This window comes from Bubalus kerabau, chromosome 6, assembly GCF_029407905.1.
Source record: "Bubalus kerabau isolate K-KA32 ecotype Philippines breed swamp buffalo chromosome 6, PCC_UOA_SB_1v2, whole genome shotgun sequence".
Lineage (NCBI taxonomy): Eukaryota > Metazoa > Chordata > Mammalia > Artiodactyla > Bovidae > Bubalus > Bubalus kerabau.
In genome coordinates, this window is record NC_073629.1 from 57,361,702 (window position 1) to 57,379,799 (window position 18,098).

General features: G+C 44.3%; 1 protein-coding gene across 5 annotated transcripts in view; it reads right to left on the minus strand.

Annotated features, from left to right (window-relative positions):
• Positions 1-13,939: 13,939 nt before the first annotated feature.
• HS2ST1 (heparan sulfate 2-O-sulfotransferase 1) overlaps positions 13,940-18,098 on the minus strand; it is a 226,126-nt gene continuing 221,967 nt past the window's right edge. For 3 of the 5 annotated variants that reach the window (XR_008715808.1, XM_055585271.1, XM_055585269.1), the window contains 2 exons: positions 15,963-16,155; positions 13,940-14,147 (listed from right to left, as the gene is read on the minus strand). The gene's annotated coding sequence lies outside the window, so the exon portion shown is untranslated. Of the gene's footprint in view, positions 14,148-14,973; positions 15,088-15,206; positions 15,451-15,962; positions 16,156-17,691; positions 17,938-18,098 lie in introns of all 5 variants that reach the window. The other 2 variants (XM_055585272.1, XM_055585270.1) reach the window with 2 other exon arrangements.

The following is an 18,098-nucleotide window of genomic DNA, read 5'->3' on the forward strand; positions in this document are numbered from 1 at the left end:
GTATGCCTATTTCAGACACTCTTTATCCATTTCTGCAAGCAACCAAGCATAATACAGACAGCCCAAGACACCTTTATGCAGATAATGAGCATAAGGCATGAGTCTGGTGTTAATGAATAAGAGAAAGGCTTACACTTAGGGAAACATTCCTCCTGTTCTTCCTCCTCTTCTTTCCCAAGCTTCCCAAATGCTGTCCGTTGGCCCCACACTATTTCTTGCAGCCTTCCTTCACCCCAGCCAACAATACTTCCAGCAGCCTCACCACTCTCCTTCATGCCACCTCCAGGCTCCTGCCCAAGTTTTCCCCAAGTGCTGGGAGCATCTCCCTTGTGTTTTCTGCACTGCTTCACAGTCTTTCTTTAAAGGTTCATCTTTCTGACTCTAGGAAGGCTTTGTGGTATAGCTGTCCTTCCATATCTGTGGAGGGTTGGTTCCAAGACCCCCAACCCCCTTGCAGATACCAAAATCTACAGGTGCTCAAGTCCCTTATTTAAAATGGCATAGTACAATCCCCATGGAGAAGGGAATGGCAAACCACTTCAGTATTCCTGCCTTGAGAACCCCATAAACAGTATGAAAAGGCAAAAGGATAGGAATCTGAAAGATGAACTCCCAGGTTGGTAGGTGTCCAATATGCTACTGGAGATCAGTGGAGAAATAACTCCAGAAAGAATGAAGAGACACAGCCAAAACAAAAACAACACCCAAGTTGTGGATGTGACTGGTGATGGAAGTAAAGTTCGATGCCATAAAGAACAATATTGCATAGAAACCTGGAATGTCAGGTCCATGAATCAAGGTAAATTGGACTTGGTCAAACAGGAGATGGCAAGAGTGAACACTGACATTTTAGGAATCAGTGAACTAAAATGGACTAGGATGGGTGAATTTAACTTAGATGACCATTGTATCTACTGTTGCAGGCAAGAGTCCCTTAGAAGGAATGGAGTAGCCCTCATAGTCAACAAAAGAGTCCGAAATGCAGTACTTGGATGCAATCTCAAAAACGACAGAATGATCTCTGTTTGTTTCCAAGGCAAACCATTCACTATCACAGTAATCCAAGTCTATGCCCCAACCAGTAATGCTGAAGAAGTTGAAGATGAACAGTTCTATGAAGACCTACAAGACCTTCTAGAACTAACACCCAAAAAATATGTCCTTTTCATTGTAGGGGACTGGAGTGCAAAAGTAGGAAATGAAGAGAAACCTGGAGTATCGGGCAAATTTGGCCTTGGAATATGGAATGAAGCAGGGCAAAGGCTAATAGCGTTTTGCCAAGAGAACACACTGGTCATAGCAAACACCCTCTTCCAGCAACACAAGAGATGACTCTACAAATGGACATCACCAGATGGTCAATACTGAAGTCAGATTGATTATATTCTTTGCAGCCAAAGGTGGAGAAGCTCTATACAGTCAGCAAAAACAAGACTGGGAGCTGACTGTGGCTCAGATCAGGAACCCCTTATTGCCAAATTCAGACTTAAATTGAAGAAAGTATGGAAAACCACTAGACCATTCAGGTATGACCTAAATCAAATCCCTTAACGTTTATACAGTGGAAGTGACAAACAGATTCAAGGGATTATTTCTGATAGAGTGCCTGAAGAACTATGGATGCAGGTTCGTGACATTGTATAGGAGGCAGTGATCAAGACCATCCCCAAGAAAAAGAGATGCAAAAAGGCAAAATGGTTGTCTAAGGAGGCCTTACAAATAGCTGTGAAAAGAAGAGAAGTGAAAGGCAAAGGAGAAAAGGAAAGATATACCCATTTGAATGCACAGTTCCAAAGAATAGCAAGGAAAGATAAGAAGGCCTTCCTCAGTGACCAATGCAAAGAAATAGAGGAAAACAATAGAATGGGAAAGACTAGAGATCTCTTCAAGAAAATTAGATACCAAGGGAACATTTCATGCAAAGATGGGCACAATAAAGGACAGAAATTGTATGGACCTAACAGAAGCAAAAGATATTAAGAAGAGGTGGTGAGAATACACAGAAGAACTATACAAAAAAGATCTTCATGACCCAGATAACCATGATGGTGTGGTCACTCACCTAGAGCCAGACTTCCTGGAATGCTGCCGGGGTCCAGCCCCGGCTGATCCAGGGTATTCGAAGGAGAGACGGCATTGGCGACCTATTTATTTAAATATTCATCAAAGATATAAAGAGTAATAGAATGAGGATAGCTCAGTAGGAAAATTCAGTGGAGAAAAGAGGCTGAGTAGCTTGGTTTACGCTGGAGACCAATAAAACTTCTAGACAAGAAGTTTGCACCACTTACGTAGGCCGCAGGCGTCCTTCCGTTCTCCGGAAGGAGAGGAGACACTGAGGCCTCCCTGGTAGGATCTTAGAAGCCCAGGCATAATTAGCAAGCATGGCGGGTTCCGCGCTCCAGATGGAGACTCAGCCAGAATTTGAGAGAGAGAGAGTGACATGGGGAGACCAAGTTTTGGTGAACAAGGCCCGCACTTTATTTTCCAAAGTAGTTTTTATACCTTAAGTTGTGCATAGAGGATAATGGGGGAAGGGGTAGAGTCATGCAGTAAGCCAGGCTTTCTTCCTGCAAACTTATCATATGCAAAAGTTCAGGTGATTTGCATCATCTTCTGGCCCAGAGGCCTGTTAACATTTTAAGAAACTTATTTTTCTCTAAAGGTGATTATTCTAAAGTCAGGCACCAGCCTCCAAAAAGCATTGGATAGAGTTGCATTCCTATAGGGCAAAGGTGAGATGGGCTCAATCAAGAAAAGAATTAACTCAAGGGTCCAAGGTTACAAACATTGAAGCTACTACTTACATTTCTATACACCCATTATATCAATCAATACACTGCCAAGGACACAGTAGCTAAGGAGTATGGAGACTTAGCAGCAAACATTGGCCCAATAAGTGAAAAACCCTTCACCAATACAATTTCTAATCAATCTTTTAACTACTCAAAGGAATCTGTGTTTAGACAGTTTAGAACATCTCCTGCCTCTCACAGTTGGGAGGCTCTGAACAATCACATGTGGCCGGAAAAACCTATTCAGGCAGGCTAGAGGATTTCCAAAGGAGTTTGTAGGTTGAAACACTGTCACACCCAGGAATTATTAACTGGAGCTGTAAGCTAACTGTTTTTTCAGAGAGAGGTAGTTGGGGACAGCCCCCCATAAAGTCAGAGGTGTAGGTGAAAGCACAAAGCAGAAAATAGGCAGACTCTGGTTTTGGGGGTAGATGCTCAAGAATTTCTAGGGGGACTCCTGAGGCTCGATCGCACCTTTGTCATGGGTGGAGCTCCTCACGCTGGCTCCTGGCAGTGATAGAATTCCAGTTGAGCTATTCCAGATCCTGAAAGATGATGCTGTGGAAAGTGCTGCACTCAATATACAATATGCACTCAGTATGCAATATGCCGGCTCCCGGCAGAATGCGAAGTCAAGAGGGCCTTAGGAAGCATCACTACAAAGCTAGTGGAAGTGATGGAATTCCAGTTGAGCTATTTCAAGTGCTAAAAGACGATGCTATGAAAGTCTAGCTAGCAAAGTAATGCTCAAAATTCTCCAGGCCAGGCTTCAACAGTATGTGAACCAAGAACTCCCAGATATTCAAAATGGATTTAAAAAAGGCAGAGAAACCAGAGATCAAATCACCAACATTCATTGGATCATCAAAAAAGGAAGAGAAGTCCAGGAAAATATCTATTTCTGCTTTATTGAAAGCCTTCGACTGTGTGGATCACAACAAACTGTGGAAAATTCTTAAAGAGATGGGAATATTAGACCACCTGACCTGCCTCTTGAGAAATCTGTATGCAGGTCAAGAAGCAACAGTTAGAACTGGACATGGAACAACAAAGTGGTTCCAAATCAGGAAAGTAGTACATCAAGGCTGTATATTGTCACCCTGCTTATTTAACTTACATGCAGAGTACATCATCAGAAACGCTAGACTGGATGAAGCACAAGCTGGAATCAAGATTTCCAGGAGAAATATCAATAACCTCAGATATGCAGATGACACCACCCATATGGCAGAAAGTGAAGAAGAACTAAAGAGCCTCTTGATGAAAGTGAAAGAGGAGAGTGAAAAAGTTGGCTTAAAACTCAACATTCAGAAAACTAAGATCATGGTGTCTGGTCCCATCACTTCATGGCAAATAGATGGGGAAACAATGGAAACAGTGACAGACTTTATTTTGGGGGGCTCTAAAATCACTGCAGATGGTGATTGCAGCCATGAAATTAAAAGACACTTACTCCTTGGAATGGAGAAGGCAATGGCACCCCACTCCAGTACTCTTGCCTGGAAAATCCCATGGATGGAGGACCCTGGTAGGCTGCAGTCCATGGGGTCACTAAGAGTCGGACACGACTGAGCGATTTCACTTTAACTTTTCACTTTCATGCATTGGAGAAGGAAATGGCAACCCACTCCAGTGTTCTTGCCTGGAGAATCCCAGGGACAGGGGAGCCTGGTGGGCTGCCATCTATGGGGTCGCAGAGAGTCGGACACGACTGAAGCGACTTAGCAGTAGCAGTAGCAGTACCCCTTGGAAGAAAAGTTATGACCAATCTAGACAGCATATTAAAAAGCAAAGACACTACTTTGCCAACAAAGGTCCATCTAGTCAAATCTATGGTTTTACCAATAGTCATGTATGGATTGAGAGTTGGACTATAAAGAAAGCTGAGCGCTGAAGAATTGATGCTTTTGAACTGTGGTGTTGGAGAAGACTCTTGAGAGTCTCTTGGACTGCAAGGAGATCCAACCAGTCAATCCTAAAGGAAATCAGTCCTGAATATTCATTGGAAGGACTAGTGCTGAAGCTGAAACTCCAATGCTTTGACCACCTCTTGCGATAATTGACTCATTGGAAAAGATCCTGATGCTGGGGAAGATTGAAGGTGGGAGGAAAGATGGTTGGATGGCATCACCAACTCGATGGACATGAGTTTGAGCAAGCTCCAGGAGTTGGTGATGGACAGGGAAGCCTGGCGTGCTGCAGTCCATGCGGTTGCAAAGAGTTGGATACGACTGAGTGACTGAATTGAACTGAGCAATCTGGAACCCCTCTGGAACCTGTGAATAAGGAGAACAACTTACTGCATTTCCATACTAGCAGATCACCAAAACCCCTGCCAAGTATGTTATTTATGTATTAAAAAAGTGAACAATCATTAGCAAGTTAAGATTCATACAGTATTCCAGGCTGAAATCAGAGAATTTGTCAGTTTTCAAACATTTCTCTAGCTTGTAACAGCTTTCAGCTGTAAAATGAGGGTTCTGACCTCTTAGTTTCTAATGTTCTAGAAGACTATAGCTTGTTTATAGTCACGTAGCTCAAGTGTACTGAAATCTGGGCCAGAGGTACAGCTTTCTCCTTTTTAAGGCCAAACTCCACACCATCGTATAAGCCAACTTACCTGCCTCCACTCCTCTCTTAGAATGCTACCAACTTGAGACCAAGGAGCGATTCTTATCTTTTATATCCTTAAGTGCTTAATACAGCATTGGCTACTGGACTGCACCTCTTAACTGCAAACACTACATTAACCATCTCTTGCTACATCAACCACCACCCCCTCCCTTGATGTTTCGCCTATGACAATGCCTCATAAATGCTTCTGAATGAATGAATGCAGCCCCCCCCCATTTAGGGTTATCTCAACGAGCACTGCTTACCAGCTGACTGGAACCAGGTTCTCTAATTCCCAGGCTGGGTTTCCCTCCAGATATGTTCTCCTGTGGTCTTGGTTCCACTGTTAAACAATTGTGTCACTCAGAAGTTACACAACCTTGCTGCACCTCCATTTTCTCATCTATAAAATGGGGATAAAATAGGTTGCAGTCAAGATTAAATGAGAGAATCCATTAAAAACTGAGAACATTGCCTAGCCATATATAACAAAATAATAAATATTAGCTATTGCTATTTTATACTTCATCAAGTATAATCTTCATCACACATCACTGTGATTCTTGTTTAATTTGTTGACTTTTCAGAAAGATTGTAACCTCATGTCTGTCTTAGTCTTATCCCCAGCATGGTGGTCTGGCAGGTGGTAGGGGGTCAATAAATGTCTAAATGCATCCATGCAAGGATAGGAATACTTTATGACTGACACAAATTTCCACAACCTTTGGACATTTTAAATAAGAGTTTTAATGTGTGCTCTTGTACTATATAAGAAGCAGATGGAGTGCACTATTGCAAAGTGTTTAAGAACAATAGACATCAAAGTCAGAGAATGGATTTGAATCCCAGCTCCAGTACTTACCAGAATGTGACCTTATGTCACTAAACTTCTTTGCCTCTATTTCATCATCTATAAAATGGAAGTAATAAGAGGGGTTTTATGAAGATTAAATGAGTCAGTGTTTGAAAAGTCGTCAGCATTATGTAAAACTAGCTGCTACCATCATCATCACTGTGACCCCCATCATAATCATTACTTTACAGGACATGACACAGAGAAGACCTGAGGGAGAAAGACTAATAATAATGCATGCCATTGTGCTTGTAGGAAAACATTTTGCAGCAAGTGCAGAGAGTCTGTGGGATGACTGAAAGGCAGCCCTCAATATAAACACGGTGCTGTGCCATCAGCATACGGTCGGAATAGTTTAGATGGACACAGTCAAGGCCACACTTAAGGGTAAAGGGCTCTGACAGGAGGGCTTTCAGAAGAATGATTTGCAAAGTGCAAACATTGCCTGGCCCACCAGCTCTCACCACAGACCCTGCACTCCAATCAGGTGGAAACACACCTTCGGCCGAGCACCACTCCTCAAGTCCTAGGGTGGTGGGACCACTCTTCCCTCCTTGCCAGCTCCTTCTGATGTGGGTTTTCTCATCACGCTGCCATCCAACGACCCTCTAGACACCTAGCGTGGCTGTTCTCTTCTTGGCTGCTGTGACTCCAAATCCCCGGGGCCTCAGAGAAGCCCGGCTGCCAAGACAACAGCCACCCCGTCCCTGGGCCTCACCATCACTGGATCACAGGTCACCAGGATGTCTGTGAGGGCAGCAGCCAGGCCTCTCCCAGGACCTGCACCCCCTCCAGCAGGCCAGCTTCACTCACTGCGTGAGGAGGCTGGCAGGACTCAGTCTCCTTAGAGACTTTGTAGCTCTAAAAAACTTTGGGAAAGGAATCTTAGGTCTCAGAGCAACTGGAGAGCAGAAATGAGATTGGAGAAAGGAATGTGAGAGCTTGGCATCTTCTGTTTTTCAGTCTATTTCACCACTATAGGGCTTCCACCACTCCTGCAGTCCCAAGCAGTAAGGTGACTTGAAGCGCATCACATGTAGCCACAGATAGATTTTTAAATTGTTCGTGATTCACCACTCATCACTATCTACCCACCTCAAGATTAGATGCTGCCCCTATCTCACAGTTCTCTTACAAGGGGCTGAAATCAAAATCTCTTCATGAATGAAATTTATCTCACTTATTATGACTATGCCCTGTGGTTTGTTATCGAAGAGTTCTTTATTCTAGTATTTGTTTAATCTACCTACCTAGCTTATTACACACGTTAGTTTTTATGTGACATGTACTATATTAGGTACAAAAAGAAAATGGTAACAGAACCTGTCATGGTTTTATTATTATTTGTATATCAAGTCTTTTTGATGTTTAATTCTCAACCTGCCCCCTTAAACATCTATGCAAACTAATATGGGTTTCTGAAGATACATCATAAATGGTCAAATTTGCTCAAGATTTATGACTTTTTTACATAGTATTACTACTAAACACTGGTATACCTATTTAAATAGTTTTAACAAGATGTTAATAAATGAATATAATTTCCTTGGGATGACCAAATTATCACACCATGACGGCAACCCTAATGCAGACACAGAGGCCTGGCTGCTGACGGAAATTAAGAACTTGACATTAGGAAGCATCTTGGGAAGGACCCAGAACATTGTCCCTGAGGTTTCTCACTTAACAAAGCAGCATGAAAAGCCTCATTCACCTAGTTATGTGCTCAATGCCTGACCCTGGTGGACAGAGTCCATCCATGTAACATACAACTTAAAAACAAATTTTAAAGGGATGATATCCCTCCTTAAATTGGCCATGCAGTGGTACAAAGGTTGAAATCAAGATCCCTTGTGGACTTCCCAGGTGTGTCATCACACTCCTTAGAGAGACAGAGGCAGGGGAAGGGTGGGGAAGTGCGTGAGGAATGTGCTGGGCCCATGGCATGATTCTTCTGGAATACAAGGCAGGCACAAACCTCTTGAAGCCAGCTGGAGTCTAAGGTAAGCTGCTTCACGAACACTCAGGCAATAATAAAATGTTCTGAAAAGCACTTAAACTTCATATGTTGAGGTGTTAGCTAAGTGGAAGCTTCTGTTCCTACAGAGAGGGACTAGGAGAAAACACAGCAATGCCACAGAGCAGGGAAGGAAGAGGCCTATGTCACGCAGCAGGCACACAAAAAAGCCTCCTGTACAGGATGGCCACCAGTCGGACCCAGAAGGTTGATGGCATGCCCCAAAGAGGGCTCCCTAGTTCCTGGATGGTCTTCAGACCCCTTCGTGCCTCTAGGTCTGCAGCAGGCCTCCTAGTTTGATTCATCGTCTCCCCAGACCTACAATCGGTGAGGCCTTCTAAGACCAATCCCTATACTTATTCCTGCCACCCCCTCTTGGCCATCAACTCAGAACCCAAGGAGCATGCCAAGACATCGTGGAGTGGACAGACTGCTTGCACCTACTGAGACCCCAGGTTTTTGTGTCCCCTAGAGTCTCTTACAAGCCACAGAGACATCATAAGACTCAGAAAATTCTCCTGCGAGAATATGATTTTGGTTCTCCATGACTGCTACTCGGTAATTAATCTTTTTATAATGTTGTTTCCTATCAGATAAGGCATGGCCCTTAAAAGGATTTCAGTCTCCAAACTTCCTTTAATTGCATCACACTCTGAATGCTCACGTCCCCGCGCCTGTGCCATCTGGCAGCCATTCTAGTTCAGGGGCCGTGCACCAAGACAGAAAACTGGTTCATCCTAGCACCGTTCACCACACGCCTTCCTGCGGTCTTCTACGGTGCAAGGCATAGGCACAGGCTGAGTCACCAGCCAGTTAGGTGCCTTCCTGACCCATGCTGTTGAGTCATCTGAACAGTATTCAGAACCGTTGCTGTTGGCTCAGCAACAGTTTAATACCGTGAAATTTATCCTTCAACAGGATTATCCAATCTCCTAGCCTGAGATTTATTTTGTTATTTGAAACAGATAATATATTCTTTTACTGAAAGAACAAAACAACATAGGTATTTACGTACAGAATGGGACAGACCTCTGACAACCCAGGTGGAGATGACAGGCACTAGGGTTTGATTTTTCTGATTATACAGAGCTTTTGGATAGGGGTGGTTGAAAGGACACATTATTCCCCACCCTGTTGTCATGATTGCTCTGTTGCAGCTAATCAAACTCTAATTCATTATAAACCCAGACAAGAAACAGAAGAGAAAAATAAACAATGGCTTCTACCAGCTTTCAAAGCCCCATGGGAATCTCTGATTAAATTTGGCACCCGGGCCTGCTCGAATGTGCGCTCCGTGAGAGCAGAAGCCTTGTCTGGCTTGCTTATCAGTGCATCTCCAGCTCCCAGATGAGCACCTGGCACATTGCGGTCACTTAATGAGTATGTGCTGGAGACATCCCTGATGGTCTGGTGGTTAAGACTTTGTCTTCCAATGCAGGGGGTACAGGTTTCATTCCTGGTTAGGTAACTAAGATCCCACACATCTCACAGTCAAAAAAAACACAACAAAACCAAGAAACATAAAAAACAGAAGTAATATTGTAACAAAATTCAATAAAGGCTTTTAATAAAAATAAGTATTTGCTCAATGAAGCAATGAATGAATGAACGAATGAACCAAAAAGCCAGTTCAGAGTCATCTAGACCAGCAGAGAGGCCTAATGTTATAGTGAATAGAATATGCAATGGAAATAAAATTCCTTGGCTTGAGTCCCAAGTCTTCTGACTGGAGGCATTTGGGTAAATTACCTTATTTCTCTGAGCTATTTGCCCACCACAAAATGGAAGTAACGAAAATATATATTCCACAGGACTATTTTAGGGATTAAATGATAAAAATTGTATGAATGTATTTTATAAAGTTCCATTGCCCACACTTGAAATCTGGAAGTTAGCCTGTATCCCACTGACTTGCCCACCTCCATGCTCCTAATATTTCCCATCTCCACTTCCTCTCCATTCCCACCACCACTGCCTTCACTGTGGTTCTCATGACTCATCATCCAGACAGCTCTGTCCCTCCCTAATGGGTTTCCTGCCTTGAGCCTGGCTCTTCTATAGCCCTTTGCTGCCAGTAAGCTTCATGGGTAAGTGAGCACTACAGCTTCACAGAAGGAGGCCACATTTGAGCTTCGATGCTCTGTGGTTGCCATCTTGAAATTCTTAATAAACTAGTGTTTTGGAAATGAAGTCCATGGGGCGACAGACCATAATTGGGGGCTTAGGGCACTGGCTCATCTGGGCCAGCCCTTCTGCCACCTCTCAGCCACTCACTCACCTAGCACCCTAGTCTCTGCCCCACCTCCCTTCTCCCTAAGCCCTCCCAGTGACCACTGCCAGCTCCACCACCAGCAGGGTCCTGGGCATAGTTGTGAGGAGGGGCAGGGTTGAGCCAGCGTGCCTTTTGGTTTCCAGGGATGGACATGGTGGTAGCTAGCTCCACCCTAGGCTGATAGTGCCATGGTGCCTTTGGCAGGTGACATAATCCAGGCAGGGCTTCCCTGGTGGCTCAGAGAGGAAAGAATATGCTTGCAATGCAGGAGATGCAGGTTCGACCCCTGAGTTGGGAAGATCCCCAGAGAAAGGAATGACTACCCACTTCAGTATTCTTGCCTGGAGAATTCCACAGACCGCGGAGCCTGGCAGGCTACAGTCCATGGGGTTGCCAAGAGTCGGATATGACTGGGCTACAGATACAATAACGCAGGTAAGCCTTGTGACCACCCCAGGCCCAGAGACCTAGTGAATCCCTACGTACACATCACAATACCGTTGGGGGCACCCGTCGCTGGGAAGGGGAGCTGCCGGCTTCCCTTTCCCTCCCCTAGTGGCCACAGCACATTGGTCTGGCAGCTCCTCAGGGAGACGCCCAGCCACCAGTGGGCCACCAGTGTCCCAAGTCTTTGGAGATAGGGCCCCAGGCTCCTGGGGGGTCTGCACTTCCCACACAAGCATCTCTGTGCCTGCAGAAGGTGACATTAAATGGCAAATTTCTAAAAAACACCATGACACGTTGAGAGACTACTAAGTAAAGGGGGAAAGCTCTATACCTTAGTACCTTTGGCAGCACAACTTTTTCTTGGCTTTGAATAGGAGGTCTCACTTCTCATTTCGCACTGGACCCCAGTGACTTGTCCTGACTCCCAATGTGAGCCTTCCCAAGCTTGATCATCTCACTTAGCTGTGAGACTCCTTCAATGCTTTCCTATAATGTGCAGCATAAAATGCTGCCTCCTGGCAAGGTCTCCATACTCTTCTTTGTCTGGTACATCCTCTTCCACTCGCCCACTCTCACCCTCCTTCTTAGTCATCTTGGAATATTAGCAGCTTCCTGAACATGCCTGGCTGCTTTCTGTCATTGGTCCTCACATATCCTTCCCTCCATTAGCACTCCCCTTCCCCCCACTTTTTTCTATGTCTACTCAAGCTTCACTTTTTTCCATGACTTTTGCTGACCACCTCCAGCCCTCCCAGGCTGAGTTGATGCTCCTCTACTGTGCTCACATAGCAAACCACTCCCCGACCAGAACCTTGTCATGGCCTTTATCTTTGTCCGATAATCACTGATGTTCCTACCTGACCTCTCCCCAACAGACTTATGCAACCTGGTTCCGAAAACAGGGACTATGTCTTAGGTAACATTCTATTCCAGCACCAGGCACTTTGGGGGGCAACTGAATTCATTACTAACTCAGACACGCTGCCTCTCTCTGCCCATCCCCTTTACCGCCTGCTTGGTGACATGCTCTGAATGACACAAGTCATATGTCAGTCAGTCTTATGTCTTCTCCTGAGAGAGGAGTCTTTTCCATCACAAAGATGTCCAAGGTACCATTTTCAGCCTATTTTATAGACCTACCACTTTCTGACCATGTTACTTTCAGTGATCCCTTGGATTTCAGCTCTCGCCAAACCAAACCTCAGACACAGAAATTGGAGATAGAAAACACTTGACTCATTTGTTAAGCAAATAAATCATTTTTACTTTTCAGCATATTCATAAAGCTCTAGTTACTCAGGCCCAGTACTTGGATCTTCCCTCCACCACTTTCGCATGGAGATCCATGCCCCATACAATGGGGTTCATAGTCTTGGACCAAGAATCTCGACATAGGTTATTGGATCATCTGGCCCAGACCCCTCCAGTAGTTGCAGGAGGCTGTCAGTCAGTTCAATCGCTCAGTCGTGTCTGACTCTTTGCGACCCCATGAATTGCAGCACACCAAGCCTCCCTGTCCATCACCAACTCCCAGAGTTTACTCAAACTCATATCCATCGAGTCGGTGATGCCATCCAGCCATCTCATCCTCTGTCATCCCCTTCTCTTCTGCCCCCAGTCCCTCCCAGCATCAGGGTCTTTTCCAATGAGTCAACTCTTTGCATGAGGTGGCCAAAGTATTGGAGTTTCAGCTTTAGCATCAGTCCTTCCAATGAACACCTGCTCATAAACCCAACCACCAGGCCCATGATCCTTCCACAGCTCCATAATCTCCTGTGAATGAGAAATATTATTTCCTGGCTTTTAACCCACCGTTTTACCCACCGGTTTTTATTTTGTTTTTTAATTTTTTATTGGAGTATAATTGTTTACAATGTTGTATTGGTTTCAGATGTACAGCAAAGTGAATCAATTATACATATACATATATGCATTCTTTTTTATATAAATTATTTTCCCATATAGGTCATTACAGTACCCATCCATCTCTCTTTGAAAATATAAGGTCATCTCTGCCTCTGGGTTTCTTTTTTCAGGATCTCTAAAATGTTATCCATTCAGTTGTCTAGTAACTTAAAGCCTGCCAGCCCAGTCCTAAGCCAACCCATGGTTCTGGCATGCTCCATCTTCATTTCACACGGGTGTTCCCCCCTAACCCCAAATGGCCATCAGGTAGTTTGGTAAAAACTGGGAAGGGGAGAGATGAGCCTGATGGATAGCTATCAATGATGAGACAACACAGTTTACTTCACTAAAGTCTGGGGGAGACAGTGATGAAGAAATGATCCTTGTTGACATGCAGTATTGACACAGTAGCCACACAAACCACATTCAATATCTCTCTAAACCAGCTGCTCACTGGCTTTGGGGGGCAATGTATGTGCTTCTCCCATGATTTCATGAAGAATCCCCTTCTTATTTCACCACCATTAATGGGTTAGTTAATAAGTTTCTATGTTTCTGCTCCAGGTAGAGGGAAAATGGCAAATCAGAAGCTTTCCAAATAGACCAGAAATGGGTACTTTCATTGTGTATATCTCCAGTCTGCTTGCTTACAGCCCTCAGTGTTTATAAATGTCATTAAACATTCCTTTCAAGAAACACATGAACCCCTAAATCTGACCTACCTCCCTGACACCCCCTCTCCACACTGTCCCCAGCCTCTGGCCCACTCTAAACTTGGAGAAATGTGGCCAGAAGAGAGTTAGACTATTTCGTGTGATGTAATACAGCCTGCTCAACTTTTGCATAGCAATTCAGCAAACACAGTTTTAAGCATTCAATTCTACTTCTACAGCTTCTTAAAATTCCCTGCAATATAATTATACTGATGGGAATGCAGAAAGATAATTGCTTTTAGAGGAAAGTTTCTCCTTTGTTCCATGTTCATCTGGCTTCCAGAAATGGAACAAGAGCCCTTGAACAGCAGAAATACGCATCCATGTGTCTCTAGTTATCATTTATTTACAAAGATAGACCTTGACAAATGTAATTTGTTCAATAAAATTAAAAGGATGCACGATAATTCACTTAGACAAAGAGACTTGAAAGGGGAACGTCATCGGCAGCCGTGCCGTCCATCATTCCAAATGATCAGCTGACTTTGAAGAAGTGGCAGGTGTTCCCCTTTTGGAATGCGGCATTGAAATACTATTTAGAAAGAGGGAAGAAAGAAAGAGAGCTAGGAATTAGAGCAATTCTTTATTCAGGCAATAATTATACAAATTAGATCTATGAAAGCCAGAGAATGACTGTGCCTTGAACCCTGTCTGTGTGCATAGAACAATGGGGAAATTAATAATTAAATCTATTACATATGCTCATAATTCAATACAAAAGATACCTCAGTAGTTCAAACACTCCTGTATTTTCATTTGAATAAGGCTTTCACACATTCTCCTCATTATATATGTATTATATTTTAAATTTAACAGCTTATTTTGTTGCCTTTATGTTTGAATTAATAAGGGCACACTTTAATGCACTAATGGGGAATTGCATTAGCCGGCTCTGCAGACATAACTTTGAAAAATCTCCAGTTTCCCCAGGGTGAAATCAATTTGCCCCAGAATGTGTTGTCTCACAGACACATCTGGAATCTGGGAAGAACAGCTCCCCTCTATGTGCTTCTGATTTGGGCCTCCATATCTGAAAGAGGATCCCCAGAGCCAAAACCTTTGCTAAACTGAACAGACCCACCAAGATCAAATTCTGCATTCAGCAACCTCTTAGCCAGCTAACACGGTTTCCATGCCTGATCCACGCTATTTTTCCTGAGAGCAAAAATAATTTCCTTATGAAAATATTTTGAATCCAATCATTCATTTTCTCTTTTTTTTTTTGCTTTCTTACTCCCTCTCTTCCCCTGGCTCCCTTCCTATTGCTACGTTTAACTCTTCCTACTACCTCTGAACCTTAGAAAGCAGCAAAGAAAGGGAAGTTAGAGAAGGAAAGAGAAATCAAGAGTATATCTTACAGTGGTTATGTGGGGTCAGAGGGTGCCCCAACTGCTAAGATGTGATGTGCCAATTAACAGCTTCAGAATTACTGGGGTTTCCAGGACAGGGGGAACACTGGTTGAACTGGAGCACTGAAATCCAAGGAAGCAAAGTGAATTCATAAAGCAGGGACCCCAGTTACCCTGAAAATAGAGTGACTCCACTGGGGGATTGAGGGCTTCCCAGATGGCACTAGTGATAAAGAACTCACCTGCCAATGCAGGAAACATAAGAGATGTGGGTTTGATCACTGGGTCAGAAAGATCCCCTGGCAGAAGGCATGGCAACCCATTCCAGTATTCTTGCCTGGAGAATCCCATGGACAGAGGAGCCTGGCAGGCTACAGTCCATGGGGTCGCAAAGGGCTGGACATGACTGAAGTGACTTAGCATGAACACACGCACGCACTGGGGGACTGAGTGCTAAGAATATAACGAATGCACATATCCATCCCTCTGCAAGTCAGAAAAGAGACAAAGGAGTCAGTAGCTGAGAGAGAGAGAAAGAGAGGAAGCCTAACCAAATGCTCCTACTTGGGTGCAAAGCGGCTGCCAGCACCCCCGGCCGCCCAGGCATGCAAGGAGGCGCTTGCCGCTGCTGCCACTGCAGGATGGCAAGGAGTTCTGTGCCTTCGGAGGAGCGGCAAATTCAATGATGCTAATTGCACTGCAGATTCCTAGCATCATTAGCAATTCTTAAAATTACATTTGCCCTGCTTAAGCTCTCTATTTCCAGCTTGGTATACGGAGGGAGCTGGTCTCTGAAGGGGATATGGGTTACCAAGAAATTCAATTGGACCCATTGACTTCAGGTGTGCAGGTGGAGGCTGGCCGGTGGGGATTCACAGACCAGGAAAAATGCTTGTTTATCTTATTTTAAATGCTGATTGCTGGGAGAATAAACAAAACCCACAGCTAAATGGGCCTTAAAGGAACGCTGGGAATTTTGGAAAGAAAGAAAGCCTTACCGTATAATGGTCGGAACTAGCCCCATGGGTCCTACGGTGACAAACACCATCGGAACACCTGGAGCGATGGAATAACTTGCATTTGAAATAGTTGCTGCAGAAATAACCATGTCTCCTCTCTCCTTTTGTTTGTATTTAAAACAAACGAATAAAATCCAGATGAATAGATGTTTTTGCTTTGTTTGTTTGTTTCCTTAAAGAGAACATATTTGCTCATTAGGAAAGCTAGACAGCCAGCCCCAGAAACGAAAGCCCAGAGGCCATGTCTCTTTTTGCAAGGACACTTCCCCCTCCTCACACACACACACACTTCCCAGCCCAAGCACCTCAATACTGCTGAGAAGAAAAGGGACGTCCTGAGAGCAGAGCGAATTAAAATTTGCCTGTCCCAAGACTGTGACTCTCAACACTGGGACAGGGCTCTGTGGAGTCTACTGTGGAGTGAGTGAGAAGCCACCGACGTCACGCCCTCAGGAAGTGCCCCCTACTCTGATCTAGCAACAGAAAGGGAGCCAGTTCCTGGGTATTTTCCCCAAGAATTTATGCAATTTAATTAAATTACTAAGTATATACCCACACAAATACATACATACACATACACACATGCATGTGCATACACACACTTAGAAATGAATGTCATATATACGGCTCCATGTATACAGACATACAGGAGGAATGTATAGCTTTTGATTGGGCTGTCTTTTAATAATCGTGAAGCCAGTTTTAATGAAACACTGTTTAAGGCTGCTGGTGAGCAAAGGAGCCATCTATTGCAGAGCATGAATAAACCGAGTCACGAGCACTAGAGGACAGCTAGCTGCATCAATCATGTTTGTATTATTTATTCATAAATGAGCTCAGTTTACAAACCCCAACTTTCACCAGAAGCTAAGACATGGACTTGGAGAAGGCAATGGCACCCCACTCCAGTACTCTTGTCTGGAAAATCCCATGGATGGAGGAGCCTGGTGGGCTGCAGTCCATGGGATCGCTAAGAGTTGGACACGACTGAGCGACTTCACTTTCACTTTTCACTTTTCTGCATTGGAGAAGGAAATGGCAACCCACTCCAGTGTTCTTGCCTGGAGAATCCCAGGGACGGGGGAGCCTGGTGGGCTGCCGTCTATGGGGTTGCACAGAGTCGGACACGACTGAAGCGACTTAGCAGCAGCAGCAGCAGCAAGACATGGACTTGCTGCCACACACAGGAACATTCCCATTAAATGGTACACCAATATTTGGTGTCCCAAAATATTTTCTGGAAGGGAGAGGCCTATGTGAAATCCCCATGGTACACTTGAGTAAACTGACATGCCCCCAAGTTACATCATTTATTCCCAGTGGCATGGCTACATCAGGAATTCCTCTTCAAGAGTCTTGGAGGGTGGGGAGCTAGTTACCCTCCCTTCCTTTCTAGCAAGGAGAGGACTTCATAGCCCATAAAACAAAGGAATACACTCAAAATTCAGGGAAAGTTATTCCTTATGCCAAACAAGAGGAGAAACGCAGATACTTCTGGATGTCTGTAAAGTCAGTTTGGTTAGAAATTAAAGCAATGGCTTCAATTTCATCATGCTAACAGCTATCATATTTCAGCCATCTTTATCTGCCCAGAGGGCACTTTGCCTACATATTAGTTTATAATCTTCACCACTGCTCTATGAGGTAGGCAGTAGTATTCCCATTTTACAGGCCAGGAAACCAAGGATCAAGAAATAAAGCAATTTACCCACGACGCCAAGGGTCTCAGAGCCAGCGGCAGGATTTCGACATCCTAAGACCTGTAAACACGGGGCCTTTGCTCCTGTAACCCTTCCTGGTCCTCTCTTTCCCTTTTTCTTCTGCCAACTCTTCACGCTCTGTCTAGCGTCCATTTGGCCTCACAGCTGAAGCTTAATGTAGTTGAAATTGCCATCAGCTTTCCAGGCCTGCACTCCTCCTAGGGCACTGTATTTACTAGTTAAAGAGGCAACTTCTGGGGCAGAAAAAAAGAAAGAAAAAAGAAATGTAACTACCCTTATTCTCAAATCACTACCTAGTACACAAGAAAAAGATACCTGAAGTGTGCTTTCTGCCTTGAGTAGAAAGGAAAGGGACCAAATGTGGCTTAATTCCTGATCCTCTGGAATGGAGGGA